Source organism: Pleurodeles waltl, chromosome 8 (assembly GCF_031143425.1).
Source record: "Pleurodeles waltl isolate 20211129_DDA chromosome 8, aPleWal1.hap1.20221129, whole genome shotgun sequence".
NCBI lineage: Eukaryota > Metazoa > Chordata > Amphibia > Caudata > Salamandridae > Pleurodeles > Pleurodeles waltl.
The window spans coordinates 1,291,345,626-1,291,361,873 of NC_090447.1; positions in this window are offsets into that span (position 1 = coordinate 1,291,345,626).

A 16,248-nucleotide genomic window follows, 5' to 3' on the forward strand; every position below is an offset into this window, starting at 1 on the left:
CATCTCCGATTCATCTGCAGCGGTTGCAATCTAGGGGGCAAACGGTGAGTAGCTGGTCAGTACCCCATATTTCAAAACACTACACTGCATTGCATGTTGTGACTGTAACACAAGATTGTTGTTTAGGCCCAAATGGTGCATATGTGTACTGTGACACAGTTAGGTGCCATGGTCTGCCCTCCCCCTAAAATGGCATCTTCCTGTCCTGTATGGAGTGACATGTGGAAATTATGAAATTCTGCTGACATTGTGCGCCATTGTGGGAGGCGGTCGAAAACCATCGTGCAACTCCTCATTGGATCCCATTGGGCCCCTATGGGTTACAGTGGCCAATGGTGATGTATGCCGGCGGCGACGGTACGCACCGCCACGGACTTCACCACCATTTTCTATCTGTTCACTCACTTGCTACCTGACCTTCCACAGGAGAGGACCTACACTGCAAGCGCTGCTATGACCTGTGTCTGGAACCGACCATGGCTCGTGTCACTGGGGGAAAGGGCCCCTGCCTTTACCGCTGTGAAGTTGGAGAGACTGGTGGATGGGGTCCTACCCTAGTACCGCTTGCTGTATGGGCCTCCAGACCAACAGGTGAATACACTGAGAGCACGATGCATGGGGCATGAATGCATGGTGTGCTATGTGTGAGGGCCTCGTGTAAGGGGGGGAGTTGGTGGAAGCGTCCTGGGCAGCGTGCTGCATGTATGGTGGGCATAAGGGGATGGGAGGCCTATAGTGGGAAATAAGTGTAACAGGACGGACTTTTTCTGCAGGTTAGTGCCCATCAGAAAAAGGGTACTGGGGGTCGCAAACGGTGAGAGGGCCTGAGATGCTGGGCAAGGAAGATGGCGGAAGTCCAGCTGGGGATGGCCTCCCAACGAGGAAGGCGTGACCATCAAACCCTGACCCCTCTGATGGCCCCCATACTGGTGGTGGCCTATCCGGAGCTGGATGGGCGCTTGAGGGCATCACAGCAGCCACAATGGGGTGAGTACAGTTTCCAAATATACTACTTGCGCGTGGTGGGGTGGTCTCCGGGTGGGGAATGTGGGCCTGTGTGTGCCCCTAGGCCAGGCCGGACATTGCGGGGTAGGTCCCATGTTGGGCAGGGTATGATGTGAACCACCTCCAAACAAGCTAGTAGGCATCCACTACTGGGCAGGGGACTGTGGGTCTCTGGTATTCTGTTAGTGGTGTTAGGTATTACTGTCTATGGCCTGGTGACTAGCATTGTGATTGGTAGTGCATTTCCTAATGTGTAGAGCTGTTCCCTGTGTGTGTGTGTGTGTGTGTGTGTGTGTCGTGTACGCCAACGGTGGTGTTGGAGCAGCCATTGACCCAGTGTATCCTTTATCTCCTCCCCCTTTTTGTTTTGTCACCCTGTCCTTCTGTGCATTAGCATCATCTGGCTGGGGAGCTGAGGCACCGGCAACAGAGGGAGTTGCATCCGACAGGGCCCAGGAGGCCGAATTCACCGACGGTGAGGGCACCAGTGGGACAGAGGGCGAGGGGAGCACCAGGGTGGAGACAGGAGGTGACAGCTGGGACAGTGATATCTCCTCCGATGGAAGCTCCCTGGTGGTGGCGGACACCTCTGTCGCCACCCCAACTACAGGTACAGCTGCCACCCCCGTACTAGCACCGCCCTCCCAGCAGCCCCTCAGCAAGTTTCCTGGCCCGCTCACTCAGGAGTATGGGCATCTCCTTTGCCCCAGGCACCACAGGCCCTGCCCCAGTGAGCCCTGCTGCTCTGAGTGAGGAGGCTATTGACCTCCTGCGATCCATATTTGTTGGGCAGCCAACCATTGTGAATGCCTTCCAGGGGCTGGAAGCCCATTTGCAACAAACAAATGCATTCCTGGAGGGCATTCACTCTGGCATGGCGGCCCAACAGAGATCAATCCAGGCTCTGGCCTCCTCTCTGATGCAGCCATTGTCCCTGTTTCTAGCCTCCCCCATCCAACTTCCTCTACCCAGTCCCATTCCCCTCAACCCTAACCTATCCCAAGCAGACAGGCAGACCAGCATGCACCCAGGACAACACACAGGAGTGGTTCAGGCAAACACAAGCACCACACAGCATCCCACAGGCACTCACACAAACGCCATCCAGATGCAGACATACCAACATCCACTACCTCCACCGTGTCCCCCTCCTCCTCCACCTCCCTCCCAGTAGGGTCTACTCACACACCTGCATGCACTACATACTCAGCCACTTCCTCCATCACCAGCACGCCTATCACTACACACCCCTCACTGGCAGTTACCACCCCCACATCCATGCACACGTCCCTGTGTCCTGTCCCACTGTGTCTGTGCCCCCTCCTCCCAAAGTACACAAACGCAAGCACTCAGACACCCAACAGCCATCCACCTCACAACAGCATCCAGCCCATGCACCTGCACCTAAACACAGCAGACAGACACCTCCCACAACCACTTCCTCTTCCTCCACTCTCAAACCTTCACCCTCTTCCCACCCCAATGTCCCTAAGAAGCTTTTTCTCTCCACCATTGACCTCTTCCTTACCACTCCATCACCCCGTCCTTCATGTCGGGCCAGGGTGGTCAGAACCCAGGCGAGTACCTCAGCCACCCAGTCCACGGCCACAGTAATGTCGACAACTACTGCAGGTGGGAGAGTATCCCGGGAACCAGCCAGCAGTACTGGAAGTCTGCATGCAGAGGTGTAGCAAGGAAGGGCAAGGAGACACCACCAGCTGCCAAAGAAAGGGCAAGGAGGCCCCACCAGCTGCCAAAGGGAAGGGCAAGGAGGCACCACTAGCTGCAAAAGTGAAGGGAAGGGGCCAGCACCATCAGGCAGGAAGGACATGGGGCCAGGTGCTGGGACTCATTTGGAGCCCCCACCAGCAACTATGGCAGTTCAGCCATCCGAGGCAACAGGGGAAGGTCTGGAGCCTCCCCCCACCACTGCCAGCCCCGACACCAGCACCGCCACTGCCACCACTGAGCAGCCGTCAGTGCCAGCGGGCAGTGTGTAGTTCTGACTCCATGGGCTGTACTGCGTCCTGGACCCTGAAAATCACAGAGGTGTGACACTGAGGTGAGAAACTGTGACCTTGCACTTTCCAAGATCTGCATCACAGGGCAATGCCCCCTCCAGAACCAGTGGAAGAAGCCATCCATTTACCCCATCCTTGTCAGGATGAAGCACACTGGGCACAATGCTCCCTCCAGAACCAGTGGAAGAAGCCATCCACTCACCCCATCCTTGCCAGGATGAAGCATACTGGGCACACGACCCCCTCCAGAACCAGTGCGCGAAACCATCCACTCACCACATCCTTGACAGGATGAAGCACACTGGGCACAATGCTCCATCCAGAACCAGTGGAAGAGGCCATCCACTCACCCCATCCTTGCCAGAATGAAGCACACTGGGCACAAGGCCCCTTCAGAACCACTGGGGAAGCCATCAGAGACTGTGGCTTTGCACTCCCCAGGACCAAGCAGTGGGCAAACCACCCACTTGAGAGACTGGGGCCTTGCACTCCCCAGGACCATGCAGTGGGCAAACCACCCACCTGAAAGACTGTGGCCTTGCATTCCCCAGGACCAAGCAGTGGACAAAACCACCCACTTGAGAGACTGTGGCTTTGCACTCTCCAGGACCAAGCAGTGGGCAAACCACCCACTTGAGAGACTGTGGCTTTGCACTACACAGGACCAAGCAGTTGGCAAACCACCCACTTGGGAGACTTCTCACAGAGCATGTAGATCCCTCCAGGACCAGTGGTGTTGTACCATCTTCTGGGTTAGGTGCCCCCCATTCCCCGTCCCACTGAGGTGCCTGTGTATTTTTGACCTGATGCCCCTGCAGTGTTCTCTCCGTGTTGTTGCAGGAGTGAGGTGGGGCCTTGGCCTATGTGTTGTGGCCCTGTGGCCACGGACATTGAGGACTGGGCAGTGCCCCTACATTTGTATGTATGTATATACATTTGTATTTTGATACACTAATTCATGTTATTTTATTGTATAACACTCACTTTCTTCAAATCTTTTTGTCCTTGCATTATTCCTGAGGGGTAGGGGGTGAATATGTAATGTGACTGCATCTGGTTGTGTGTATGGAGTTGGGGGTGGGGGGTGTGTGTTGTGTGTGTGTGTCACTCTCTTTTTCCTCCCCCCTCCCTTGTGTGCTAGGCGGCAGTACTCACTGTGGTCGTCTTTGCCAGCGTTGCTACTCGTAATGCAGGAAAAGGTACACGAGCATGCGGAAAATGTGCAACTCTGGCTCCATGGCCTGGTGGTTGTTCCCAGAGTGTCTAGAGGTGAGTCATTTAACTTCTGTGTTCTGTTTCCGCTGTGCGTTTGATGTCGTTGGTACCGCCCCGAAAAAGGTGGCAAATAGGCCTGTTGTAATACTGTGGGCGGTACATTGTCTTCTGCCCGGCTGTTGGCGGTTACCGCCGTGGTGCTTGTTGCTACTGCCATGGCAGTCGGAGTGTTAAAGTGGATGTCTGTCTGAGCGGTTTCCGCCGTGGTCAAAATTAAAACTTTTTACTGCCGGCCTGTTGGCGGTATTATTGCTGCTTTATCACCGACCACCAGGGTTGTAATGAGGGCCTTAATTTTCTGCTTCCTGTTTAATCGGTCACTGTGGTTGCACCTGTGGACTAGAGAGTACAGGTATCATATGGTAAGGGAAACCCTAATTCCAAACGACATATTTGTGGGATAGTGCCAGGGCTTGTGCAAGAGCCCAATCTTCAGCACATGTCTGTTTAAGTGTTTCAGGAGTACACACAGAGAAGGAGGCTAGTATTATATTGTATCCTTGTAGGACTTTCTAACAAACTCAGACGCCCAATCTGCCTCAGCCAGGAGAATGTCATAAGTGCATGTTCCAGAAAATTACTTTGACGGTGCATGGTATGTCACCCTCAATTTGAAAGACCAATTCATATAGTCTGTCAGGAGATCTCACCCACTGAGCTGGTGTTTCAACATGTACAAATGTAGTTGCTGCTCTCAAAAACAGAATCTCTTGAAGATTCTGGTGAACTATTGTGAACTCTGCTGCTTTATTTAGCTGTGTCAATGCCCACATCGTGTTCAGGAATGTTCTCAGTATGTGTGCCATATTTAACAGAAATACCTGCCACTTTCTTCTTTTAGAATTTTGGTTTTTGTTTTGGAAGTTTCTCTTCCTTTTTTATGATGATGTCAGATGAGCGTTGTGAGTCCATTTTCGGTTTCACATACTCTTCATGCTTGTGCTCTGACCGCTCTGCCCACTCCGAGCATTTGTAAGGTGAGACCTGAAAGGAACAAGGACGTGTATCAGTATACTGATCTCTATCAGGTTGTTTAAGTGTATCACGGTTACAAAGATTAGAACGCTTTTCAGTGGGCTCCAGTTGTCAGAGATCCATCCCATGTTTTTGTTTTATATATATTTTTTGTTTGTCCCAGTACTTTTCAGAGGACTCAAGTGCCTGTTTGGAATTATCTTGGTCAGATTTACCATTAAACTGTGGCTTAATCGGACTTGCTCCCAAATTATCTCGATCTACAGATGTATAGGTGTCCGCAATACTTTTCTGCAACCCGCTCTCTTGATCTTGTACAGGAACTTGCACAAGTCATTGGCGTACTGCCAGCGCTGCTGCCTCCCCTTTAATATTACTTAATATAATTGAAGAAACTGTGGCAAAGTTACCAATTAATTTCATCCCCAAGTCCTGGGCAGGGTCAGTCCTGTATTCATTTTGAATCTGTTTTAGTACCATGTGTTATGGTATATGCAGCAGCAAAGACTGTGCCTCAGGTGGCACACTCTTCAACTGGGGGAACCTTACGAAGTGGTAGGCACATAGAGAGAATCCCATGTTTGTCTTGAAGTCCTGTATGGGAAAACACTGCTTCAGGCTGATTTGTTTTTTGAGCAATCCAGAATGGAATATCTTTCCATCTAGTGGGAGCCTTTACCCATAATTGCATTATTAGTGACAGAACTAATCGCAGGCACAGCTGCGCAGCCCTCACTGGAACATTTTTTATTCACATAACAAACTGAGTAAGAGGTCTAAATAGTCTAACTAAGGCCTTATATAGGGTATGGAGTTTACTAGCATTTAATGGTGCCAGATTAGGGTATGGTGGGTAGTCAGCTAAGAAGGGCCAGGTTGCCCCAACGTTCTGAGAGACCTAGTCTCGAGTTTTGCAGTGCACGTGGAAGGGCATTTTGGAACCAATTGTGATGTTCCTAAAATCTTAATGCTATTTCTAAATGGTGATATGGTTTGTATTGATTAGGTGCTTCCATCTCAGTGTATTTATGGAATGTGTCTTTGTGTCTAGTGTAGAAAAATCAACCCATGAATAAAATGCTCATATTTATATGCTTTGTGGACTTCTACCATGAAGGTTACTCATCCTCCCCCCGAGAGGGAGTCCCAGTTGTGCCAAATATTTTGTGACAGCCTGTCTGTAATTAACTTGACTGTTAACTGCATTGCATTTTAAAGAATGGGATTTGGTTACAGAACACTGTAGCAGGGCGATCATTTTAACAGTTCAAGCTTGAACAACCTACGGACTAAAACAGGGGTTTTCCATTAAGCTAAGGATGGTTAATCACTAACACCACAAATGTCTCTGTATAAAGGTGAAAAGGGAGACCTTGGATACTTAAGAACTACTCAGGAGACCCATTAAATAAGTACCTTACCTAAGACTTTGGAGGCACCTTGTTATATGGGGCCAGATGCAGGAAACTGTTTGCGAGTCGCAAACGGCAAAATTTGCCATTTGCGAGTCGCAAACCGGAGTTTCCAATGCAGAAATGCATTTTGTGAGTCGGGACCGACTCGCAAAATGCAGTTCCGAATCGAAAATAGGAAGGGGTGTTCCCTTCCTATTTGCGATTCGCAGTGGTATGCAATACCATTTGCAACCGCGTATGCGGTCGCAAATGGTGTCGCATTTACCATCCACTTCAAGTGGATGGTAACCCACTCGCAAATTGGAAGGGGTCCCCATGGGACCCCTTCCCATTTGTGAATGGACCACAAATTATTTTTTTAGGGCAGGTAGTGGTTCACTACCTGCCCTGAAAAAATACCGAAACGAAAGGTTTCGGATTTTTTTTAAGTGCAGCTTGTTTTCCTTTAAGGAAAACGGGCTACACTTAAAAAATAAAAATAAAATAACTGCTTTATTTATAAGCAGTCACGAACATGGAGGTCTGCTGACTACAGCAGGCCTCCATGTTTGCGAGTGCCCATAGTCGCTATGGGGCCGCAATTTGTGACTCACCTCATTAATATTAATGAGGTGGGTCTTTGCGACTCGCAGACGGTGTCTGAGACACCGTTCTGCATACCAAATTGCGAGTTGCAATTTGCGAGTCGGAAGGACTCGCAAATTGCAACTCGCAATTTGTTTTTTTCCTACATCTGGCCCATGGTTCCTATGAATCAAGTGGACCTGTGTATGTAGTCAACATAAATGTCAATATATAGGGACTTAGTCCACTTATACCATCGCTAAATGTTAATGCGATTCCTAATTAACTTACAGTGCCACATCTGGACCCTTAAACATACCTCAAACTGACTACTTGGATTTCCAAGAAAATCGTGGATCTACCCCTTGTTGTCACTCAGCGTACCCAAGACGAGACACAAGAAAGATGTAGAAATGTCTTTTTTTTAGAACATTTTTTGCAACAAACCTATTCTTGCAAAGAAAAAAAAAACATGAGCGGCGATTAATAGCCAAGCAAGATAAAGCATGGTGACCAGCATCATGAAAATGGTGAAAACGAGAAACAGTTTAACCATGGTAATGTTGTTGTGTTGGTACACTCCTATCTGTTACAACCTATACTATTGAGAGGATAGTGGGAGTACCCTCTGCTAGATCAATTGGCATAGCTTGACCTCGCAAACCTATGTAAGATGTTAGGGGAAACCAGGAAGCAGGTCTGGTGTAGTGCAGGCTATTGTCCTGTGCAGGGTAGAGGTCACAATCAGCATCAGAGTTAGCAAAGCTGCATCTCAGGCGCTGTGTGCTGCATTCCAGGATAATCCCAGCAGATGTGCCCCTCTATAGAATTTGACACGGACAGTTTTTATAATATAAGCACCGTTCTTGTCACACTGTATCAGAGATGCAAGTTTGAAGCTATGTTATGTCTGCAACTGAGGTGTTGTCTCCACTGCCAATCAGAATACTTAGGGCATTGTGTTCTGTGTGCACAGTGTTGGACTGGGTTTGTAAATTGAATGGCATCAATGCTTACGAGAAACAAGCTGCATGTACATGATTTCTCACTACATTATCACATGAGTGAAGAGCCATGTAAAAGGTCACCATCAGAAAAGTACTGATAAGTACAATTGTGCACTTTAAAATGGAAGCACTAAGCGGGTCCTATCATGTTTTGCCACACTTTCCCTCACTGGTGAATTTTGCCTTCCATTTCCAAGACTAAGGACCTGATTTAGGTCTTGGCGGGGGCAATACAGAATTCCTATGCAGATCGTAGTAAGGTGAATGGGATATCCGTCATGTTTGTGACAGAGTATTACCTCTGCCAAGACCTAAATCAGGCCCAAAGTTAGAAGCTAAAATCTTTGACTGGGACAAACCTGCTTGGTGTATCGGACCCACATTCCACCACAGACGGACTGAAATTGCACCTATGTCCCAGTCAACCTTGAACAGTGATTACTACTTGGCGCTTTATCTCTAAAAATTCATATCTCTGGTTTCCCTTATTGGATGTTTGCCATTTTACTCACTGCATTTTCTCAACTTTTTGAATTGGTTGTGAGTTTTTTTCATTGTGTTATTTTTTTACTTTTTAACGGTTTTGTTACGGCTAAATACCTTACACATTTTCCTAAGTTAAGCCTGCCTCCTTTGTGCCAGAGCTGCAGAAAGCTGAGCCTAGGTCTAAATCACTGACATTCATAGCATTATTCCTTATGATGGACTCCTGTCTACCCCAAGTAAAAATCCACGTTCTTACATCGATCAAGGATGCAAAAGCTAAAAAGCTAAAAGACAACCCCAACAGTGCTGAACCCCATAGTAATTCTATAGGGGAATAAACTGTTGCACTGCCAGTAAAGACTGCTGGGGTATTTTCATGAAAAATAGATGAGAAGAGGAGTGGTCAAACTTGTGATCCATTTGGTTTTATGACAAACCTGTATTTTTTTAAAGCCATAAAACAGTGGTCCATGAATTAAAGAGATATATCGATATTGTGACAGTTTGAATGCCAAACAAAATGTATCGAAACTTATAAAATGAACAAACCCAACTGGACAAATGAGTTTTTATCCCTTGGCTCAATGTAAATTGGTGGAAACGTAGGGCCTTATTTAGAGTTTGGCTAACAGAATATTTCATCACAAACATGGTAGATGCCCCATATACCTTCTGACCTTCTTGTCAGCGTCTTCTGCCCTCCCAAGCTCCTCTGGCTGCTGCTGCCTCTGCCTTGTGCCTGGGATGAACTGAGAGGCTCCTGACTCTAGGTCCGAGGCCCTCCTACACCTGCAGGCTCGTCGCTGCACCTCCTCCCTGGTGGTCTAGTGGCCATCACAAGTAGGTATTTTCAGTCTGTTGCTCTTTCACTCCTAATTTTTCTGCCTTTTCTGAATAATTTTTCCTTTTCTTTTCCATCTCACCTCCTTTCCTCTGCCCTCTTTCACTCTTGCTTTTCTGCCTTTTCTCACTCGTTTTGCCTTTTCTTTTCCATCTCCCCTCCTTTCCTCTGCCCCACTCCTGTGCCGCTCCGGCCCCTGTGGCTCCACCTCCCTCCCCCTGCGAAGCAGCTTTCCCACCCTCCAGCCTACCAACTGACTGCTCGCCCCACCACCCCCCCTTCTTAATGGCAGCCACATCACTGTGAGAGGTCAACTGCACTGACCTCCTGGTCAGCGACTGCTGCCCTCCCCAGCTCCTCTGGCTGCTGCTGCTTCTGCCTTTTGCCTTGCACAAACTGAGATCCTTCTGACTCTCTATTCAAGGCCCTTCTACACCCGCAGGCTTGTCCCTGCACCTCATCCCTGGTGGTCTAGTGGCCATCACAAGTAAATATTTTCTCTCTGCTGCTCTTTCATTTTTTGCTTTTTCTGCCTTTTTTCACTCATTCTTCCTTTTCTTTTCTATCTCGCCTCGTTTCCTCTGCCCTCTTTCACTCTTGCTTTTCTGCCTTTTCTCACTCGTTTTTCTTTTCCATCTCTCCTCCTTTCCTCTGCCCTCTGCCCTCTTTCACTCTTGCTTTCTTGCCTTTTTTCAATCATTTTTCCTTTTCTTTTTGATCTCTCCTCCTTTCCTCTGCCCACTTTCACTCTTGCTTTTCTGCCTTCTTTCACTCAATTTTCCTTTTCTTTTCCATCTACCCTACTTTCCTCTGCCCCCCTCCCTTTCCTCTCCAGGCCCCTCTCTCCCTTCCCCCCTTGTGAAACACCTTTCCCAAGCTGACTGTTCCTTGTGCTCCCTCCCATTCTTAATGGTGGAAATAAACATGTTTAAAGGCATTGCCAGGCTCTCAAGTGGCCGTGCGCCAAAGGCAAGCCCATCTGAGCCCGGACCGCACCCAGCGCCAGGAACCCTGGATCTCCATTAAACCACCCCCTGGCCTCCCTCCGTTATGACGCTGAGACCCTCCTCCGCCTCAACACCAGACGTCTCAACAACTGCTGAATCATCTCCCCCAAGGACACCCATGGACCTTTCACCTGTAGGAACTGCAACTTCAGTGCCACCCTCAACAAGCTGAAGGTACTCCGCACACACAGAGATTCTAACAGCTTCCACAACCCCACCATCTGCCTGCTCTTGAACATCCTCTCCCTTTACAAACATGCCACAGAAATCTGGGATTTGATCAACACCGCCCAACCAGACATTGCCTTCCTTACCCAGACCTGGAACAACCCCACTTCGGGACCAGACATCGCCATCGCCATTCTCAACAGATACAACATCCTACAGAGGGACCGGCCTTCCCGTCTGGGTGGAGGACTCGCCATCGTACACAAGTCCTCACTACATGTCAGGGCCGTCCCAGAAGAACAATGCACCACCATGGAACACCTTCACTTCCTGGTCCACTCCAACCACAACTCCTCCATCCGTGGCACCCTGGTGTATAGGCTATCTGGCCCCATACCCAGCTTTCATAGACAACGTTGTAGACATCTATACACCCCCAGGCCCTGGCGTCAGAAGACTACCTCCTCCTCGGCGACCTGAATATCCACCTTGAGGACTGGGACGATCCAAACACCACCTCTCTACTCGACAACCTTGCCACCCTCGGTCTCAGACAGCTAGTCTCCGCACCCACACACATCACAGGAGACACACTGGACCCCATCTACACCTCAAGCAACTGGATCACCATTGAAATCATCTCCACCCCAGACTGGACTAACCACCACTGCATTCCAAAATATGTTTAAAACGCTCACAGCATGTTTAAACACGGTTTAAGTTAAGGCCTCATTATTATCAAAAAGGCCATTTTCATTCACTTTTACAAAATCACAAAACTATGCATTTTGGCCCCTTGAGAGCATAGCAATGTCTCTAAACATGCTTATTTAAGCACCAAAAGGGATTATTCACTTCAATAATTCATAAAGAATTAAATGATGCAACAATTGAATCCGGTCCATTTTGGACCTTCCTGAGGCATTTTGTAAGTCCATGGGTCAATGATTTTCATCAAAAATCTGACCTTCTATATTGAATTCAAAATGACTCCAAATGTCACTTCCCGCAGTGCACAAACATTGTATAAGGTCTCAATGTTACCAAATCAGCCATTTTCTTTCATTTTTACAAAATCTCAAAACTATGCACTTTTTGACTTTTGAATAGCACTAAACCTGATTATTTAAGCTCCAAAGGTGATGGTTCACTTAAAAAAGTCAGAAAGAGTTAAAAGATGCAACAATTGAAAACCGTCCAGGTTGGACCTTCCTGAAGCATTTCGTAAGTCTGTGGGTCATCGATTGTTATTAAAAAATCTTACTTTTTGCTTGAATTCAAATGACACCAAATGTTTTTTAAATAACTTCTCGGAATGTCTTAATAGTGTTTAGAGCCTCAATGTTACAAAGCGGGCAAGTCTCATTCACTTTTATGAAATCTCAAATCTATGCATTTTTGGATCTTGAGACCATTTAAATGGCTATAAGCATGTTCATTTCAGCCACATAAGTAATGTTTCACTTCTATATGTCATGAAGAGTTAAAATATGCAGCAATTGAAAAAGGTCATTTTGGGACCTTTCCTAAGCATTTTGAAGGTCCTCGGATCATTAATTTTCTTCAGAAATTTGACTTATTTGCTTGAATTCAAAATTTCTCCAAGTACTTTTTTAATCACTTGCCACACTGTATAAACACTGTTTAAGTCCTCAGTTTATTCAAACAAGTCATTTTGATTCACTTTTACGTAAGCTCAAAAAAAGGCATTTTGGATTCTTGAGTCCATGGAAATGGATCAAAAATGCTTATTTAAGCCTGATAAGTGATGATTCACTTCAACAAGTCATAAAGAGTTAAAAGATGCAGCAATTGAAAACAGTCCATTTGGAACCTTCCTGAGTCATTTTGTACTACTGCGTGACAGTGGTTTCATCAAAAATCTGACTTTTTTGCCTCCATTCAAAATGACTCTGAGGGCCAGAAGTTTCAAAGCGTTTTACCCATTTAGTGTCTATGGGAAAATGTGTTCATACATATAGCCCCGAATGCTGTTTACATCACTTTCTGTAGTGCACAAATACTTTTTAAGGCCATAATGTTACCAAATCGGCCATTTTCATTGACTTTTACAAAATCTCAAAACTGTGCATTCCATTGCTTTGAGAGCATGAAATCGTCTCTAAACCTAATTCTTTAACCTCCAAAATTGATGTTCCACTTCAACAAGCCATAAAGATTTAAAAGATGCAAGAATTGAAAAGTGTCCATTTTTGACCTTCCTGAGGTATTTTTTAAGTCCGCGGGTCAATTGTTTTCATAACAAATCTAACTTTTTTGCTTGAATTCAAAATGACTCCAAAATATACTTAAATCTCTCCCACAGTGAATAAACCCTGTTTAGTGCCTCAATGCTCCCAAAAGGGCCAATTTCATTCACTTTTGTGAAATCTCAAAACTATGCATTTTGACCACTTGAAAGAATGTAAATGGCTCTTAACATGCTTATGTAAGCCCCAAAGGAGATGATTCACTTCAACAAGTTATAAAGAGTTAAAAGATGCACAATTGAAAACAGTCCATTTTTGACCTCCATGAGGTATCTCGTAAGCCAGCAGAACAATAATTTTCATACAAAGTCTGACTTTTTTGCTTCAATTCAAAATGACTCCAGGTGATGTTTAAATCACTTACTGCAGTGTATAAAAACTTTTTAAAGCCTCAGTGTTATCAAATGAGCCATTTTCATTCACTTTTAGAAAATCTAAATTCTATGCATTTTGTCCCCTTGAGAGCATGTACGTGGCTTTAAATATGCTTATTTAAGACCCGAAGGTGATGATTCACTACAACAAGTCATAAAGAGTTAAAATATGAAACAACTTAAAACAGAACCTTTTTTACCTCACTGAGGTGCTTCGTAAGTCCGTGGATCAATGATTTTACTCAAAAATCTTCACTTTTACACCGCACCCAGCAGCCCCGTCGCCGGACCTCCCACAGGAAATGGACCTAAATCACCAACGAGCAACTCACCTTATCTCTCACCAAATCCCTCCCTCCTCCCTTTGATGACACCAACACAGCAGCGCGCAATCTCAAAGCATGGATCACCGAATGCGCCAACCCTCTACCCCCTTCCCGGCTGACATTGGCCAAACGCGTACCTAAGAAAGCCAGCTGGTTCACCACCGAACTCCTAGAATCAAGCGTGCCCATAGACGTTTAGAAAAAAAATGGAAAAGCAGCCAAACCAGTGAAGACTCGCCTCCTTCAGAGCCACAACTGCCCCCCACCACCAAAAGTCAAGAACGTAAGGAAGAACGCGCTCTTGGAGCGCATCAACTCCTCCACACACAACTCTAAGGAACTCTTCTCAGTCATCAATGAATTCACAGAGCCCCCCTCTGAAGCCACCACTGTCCCCCCATCACAGGACCTCTGCGACAAACTCGCCACCTTTTTCGACAATGAAATCCAGGACATCTACGACAGCTTCCTCCTGGAAAATCCTGGCACCAGAACCTGTGACCAATCTACCCCCCCCAGAACCCACCCAGACCATCCACAGCTGGTCCATGCTCACCACAGAGGAAACAGTCAGCATTATGAACAGCACCCACTCCGGAGCCCCCACGGACCACTGCCCACACCACATATACATAGTGCATCCATCACCCCGAGTTACAGAACACAATGAACTGCTCCATCAACAATGGCACCTTCCCCGAGGACTGGAAGCATGCTGAAATACGCTGTATCCTGAAGAAACCTTCGGCTATCCCATCAAAACTAAAGAATTTCTGGCCCATCTTCCTGCTACCCTACCTCACCAAAGTACTGGAGAAAGCAATCAACGCACAACTACAGAATTTCATTAAGGCCTGCTCCCAGTCCGGCTTCTGCAGCAACCACAGCACAGAGACAGCCCTCCTGGCAGCCACCAAGGACATCCGATTCCTTCTAGACCGCAGCCACACCGCATCGCTCATACTCCTCAACCTCTACGGTCTTCAACAGCACTCTATGCACCAGACTCCACGACATAGAATCCATGGAAGAGCCCTGGAATGAATCCACTCCTTCCTCTCTGGGAGGATACAGAGGGCCAGACTCCCGCCCTACACACCCAGGCCCACAGGAGTCAACTGCAGAGTCCCCCAAGGATCCTCACTGAGTCCCACACTGTTCAACGTATAAATGGCCCCTCTCGCAGCCATCGTCAAAAGCCACGGTATGAACATCATGTCATATGCCGATGACACACAACTCATCAATACCCTCACCGAAGACCTGAACACGGCCAAAAGGAACTTCCAGTCAGGAATGAAAGCCATTGCCACCTGGATGAGAAAAAGCTGCCTCAAGCTCAACTCCGACAAGACTGAGCTCATCATCTTCAGAAATGCCACCTCAGCTTGGGACGTCTTCTGGTGGCCCACATCCCTCAGCACCCCCTGTACACCGACTGACCATGCCCGCTACCTAGGCATCATCCTCGACTCCACCCTATCTATGACCCACCAGGTAAACTCCGTCACCTCCTCCTGCTGGCACACTCTGTAAATTTCAGAAGATCTTCAGAAGGATCCCAGCAGACTGTCGCAAGACAGTCACACACGCCTTAGTCACAAGCAAGGTCGACTACGGCAACACCAGCACCTCAACTAGAAACATAAAAAAACTCCAACTCATCCAGAACACTGCCGCCAGACTCATCCTGGACCGAGAACACATTTCCCAATACGTGAGGACTCTCCACTGGCTCCCGGTCGAGAAACAAATCACCTTCAAGCTACTCACCCACACATACAAGGGCATACACAACGCAGGACTAGCCTACCTGAACCACTGCGTCTCCTTCCATACCCCCACCAGATCCCTCTGCTCTGCCCAGGTGGCCCTGGCCACCATCCCTTGCATCTGGATAAACACCGACAGAGCACGATCTTTCACCTACATTGCAGCAAAGAGCTGGAACAACCCCCCCTGCATCTCAGACAAGGCCAGTAGCTTACCATCTTCAGGAAGAACCTCAAGATGTGGCTCTTCGGATGAGGACCTTCCCCACCCCCCAGTGCATTGAGACCCTCACGGGCGAGTAGTCACGTTTTTAAAAACTGATTGATTAATTGATTGACCATACTACAAGTGCATTATAGTCTATGGCACTTTTAATATGGCGGACAAAAAAATCTGTCACGTTTTTTTTTTTTTTAACACCAATGTTAAAGCCTCTGCTCCTGTAAAGTATGCTATTTTGCTACCAAATACTCTGCCAACCACTCCTCTCACCCGCAAGTATTTATAAACATGGTTTTAGGGGTTTTGCCACTCCAAAGACACCACAACTGCCTTGTAGACCTGTTGACAAGTTCAGCTGTTCAATGATGTTATATGTACACTGATGGACTTTTAAGTTTATGAAGGGTCATCCCCAATCTTTTTGCCCCCTGCCTCCTATATTTTCTGATCTGCTGCTGTTGGTTTTTGAACTCTGAGCACTTTACCACTGCTAACCAGTGCTGTAGTTCATATGTTCTC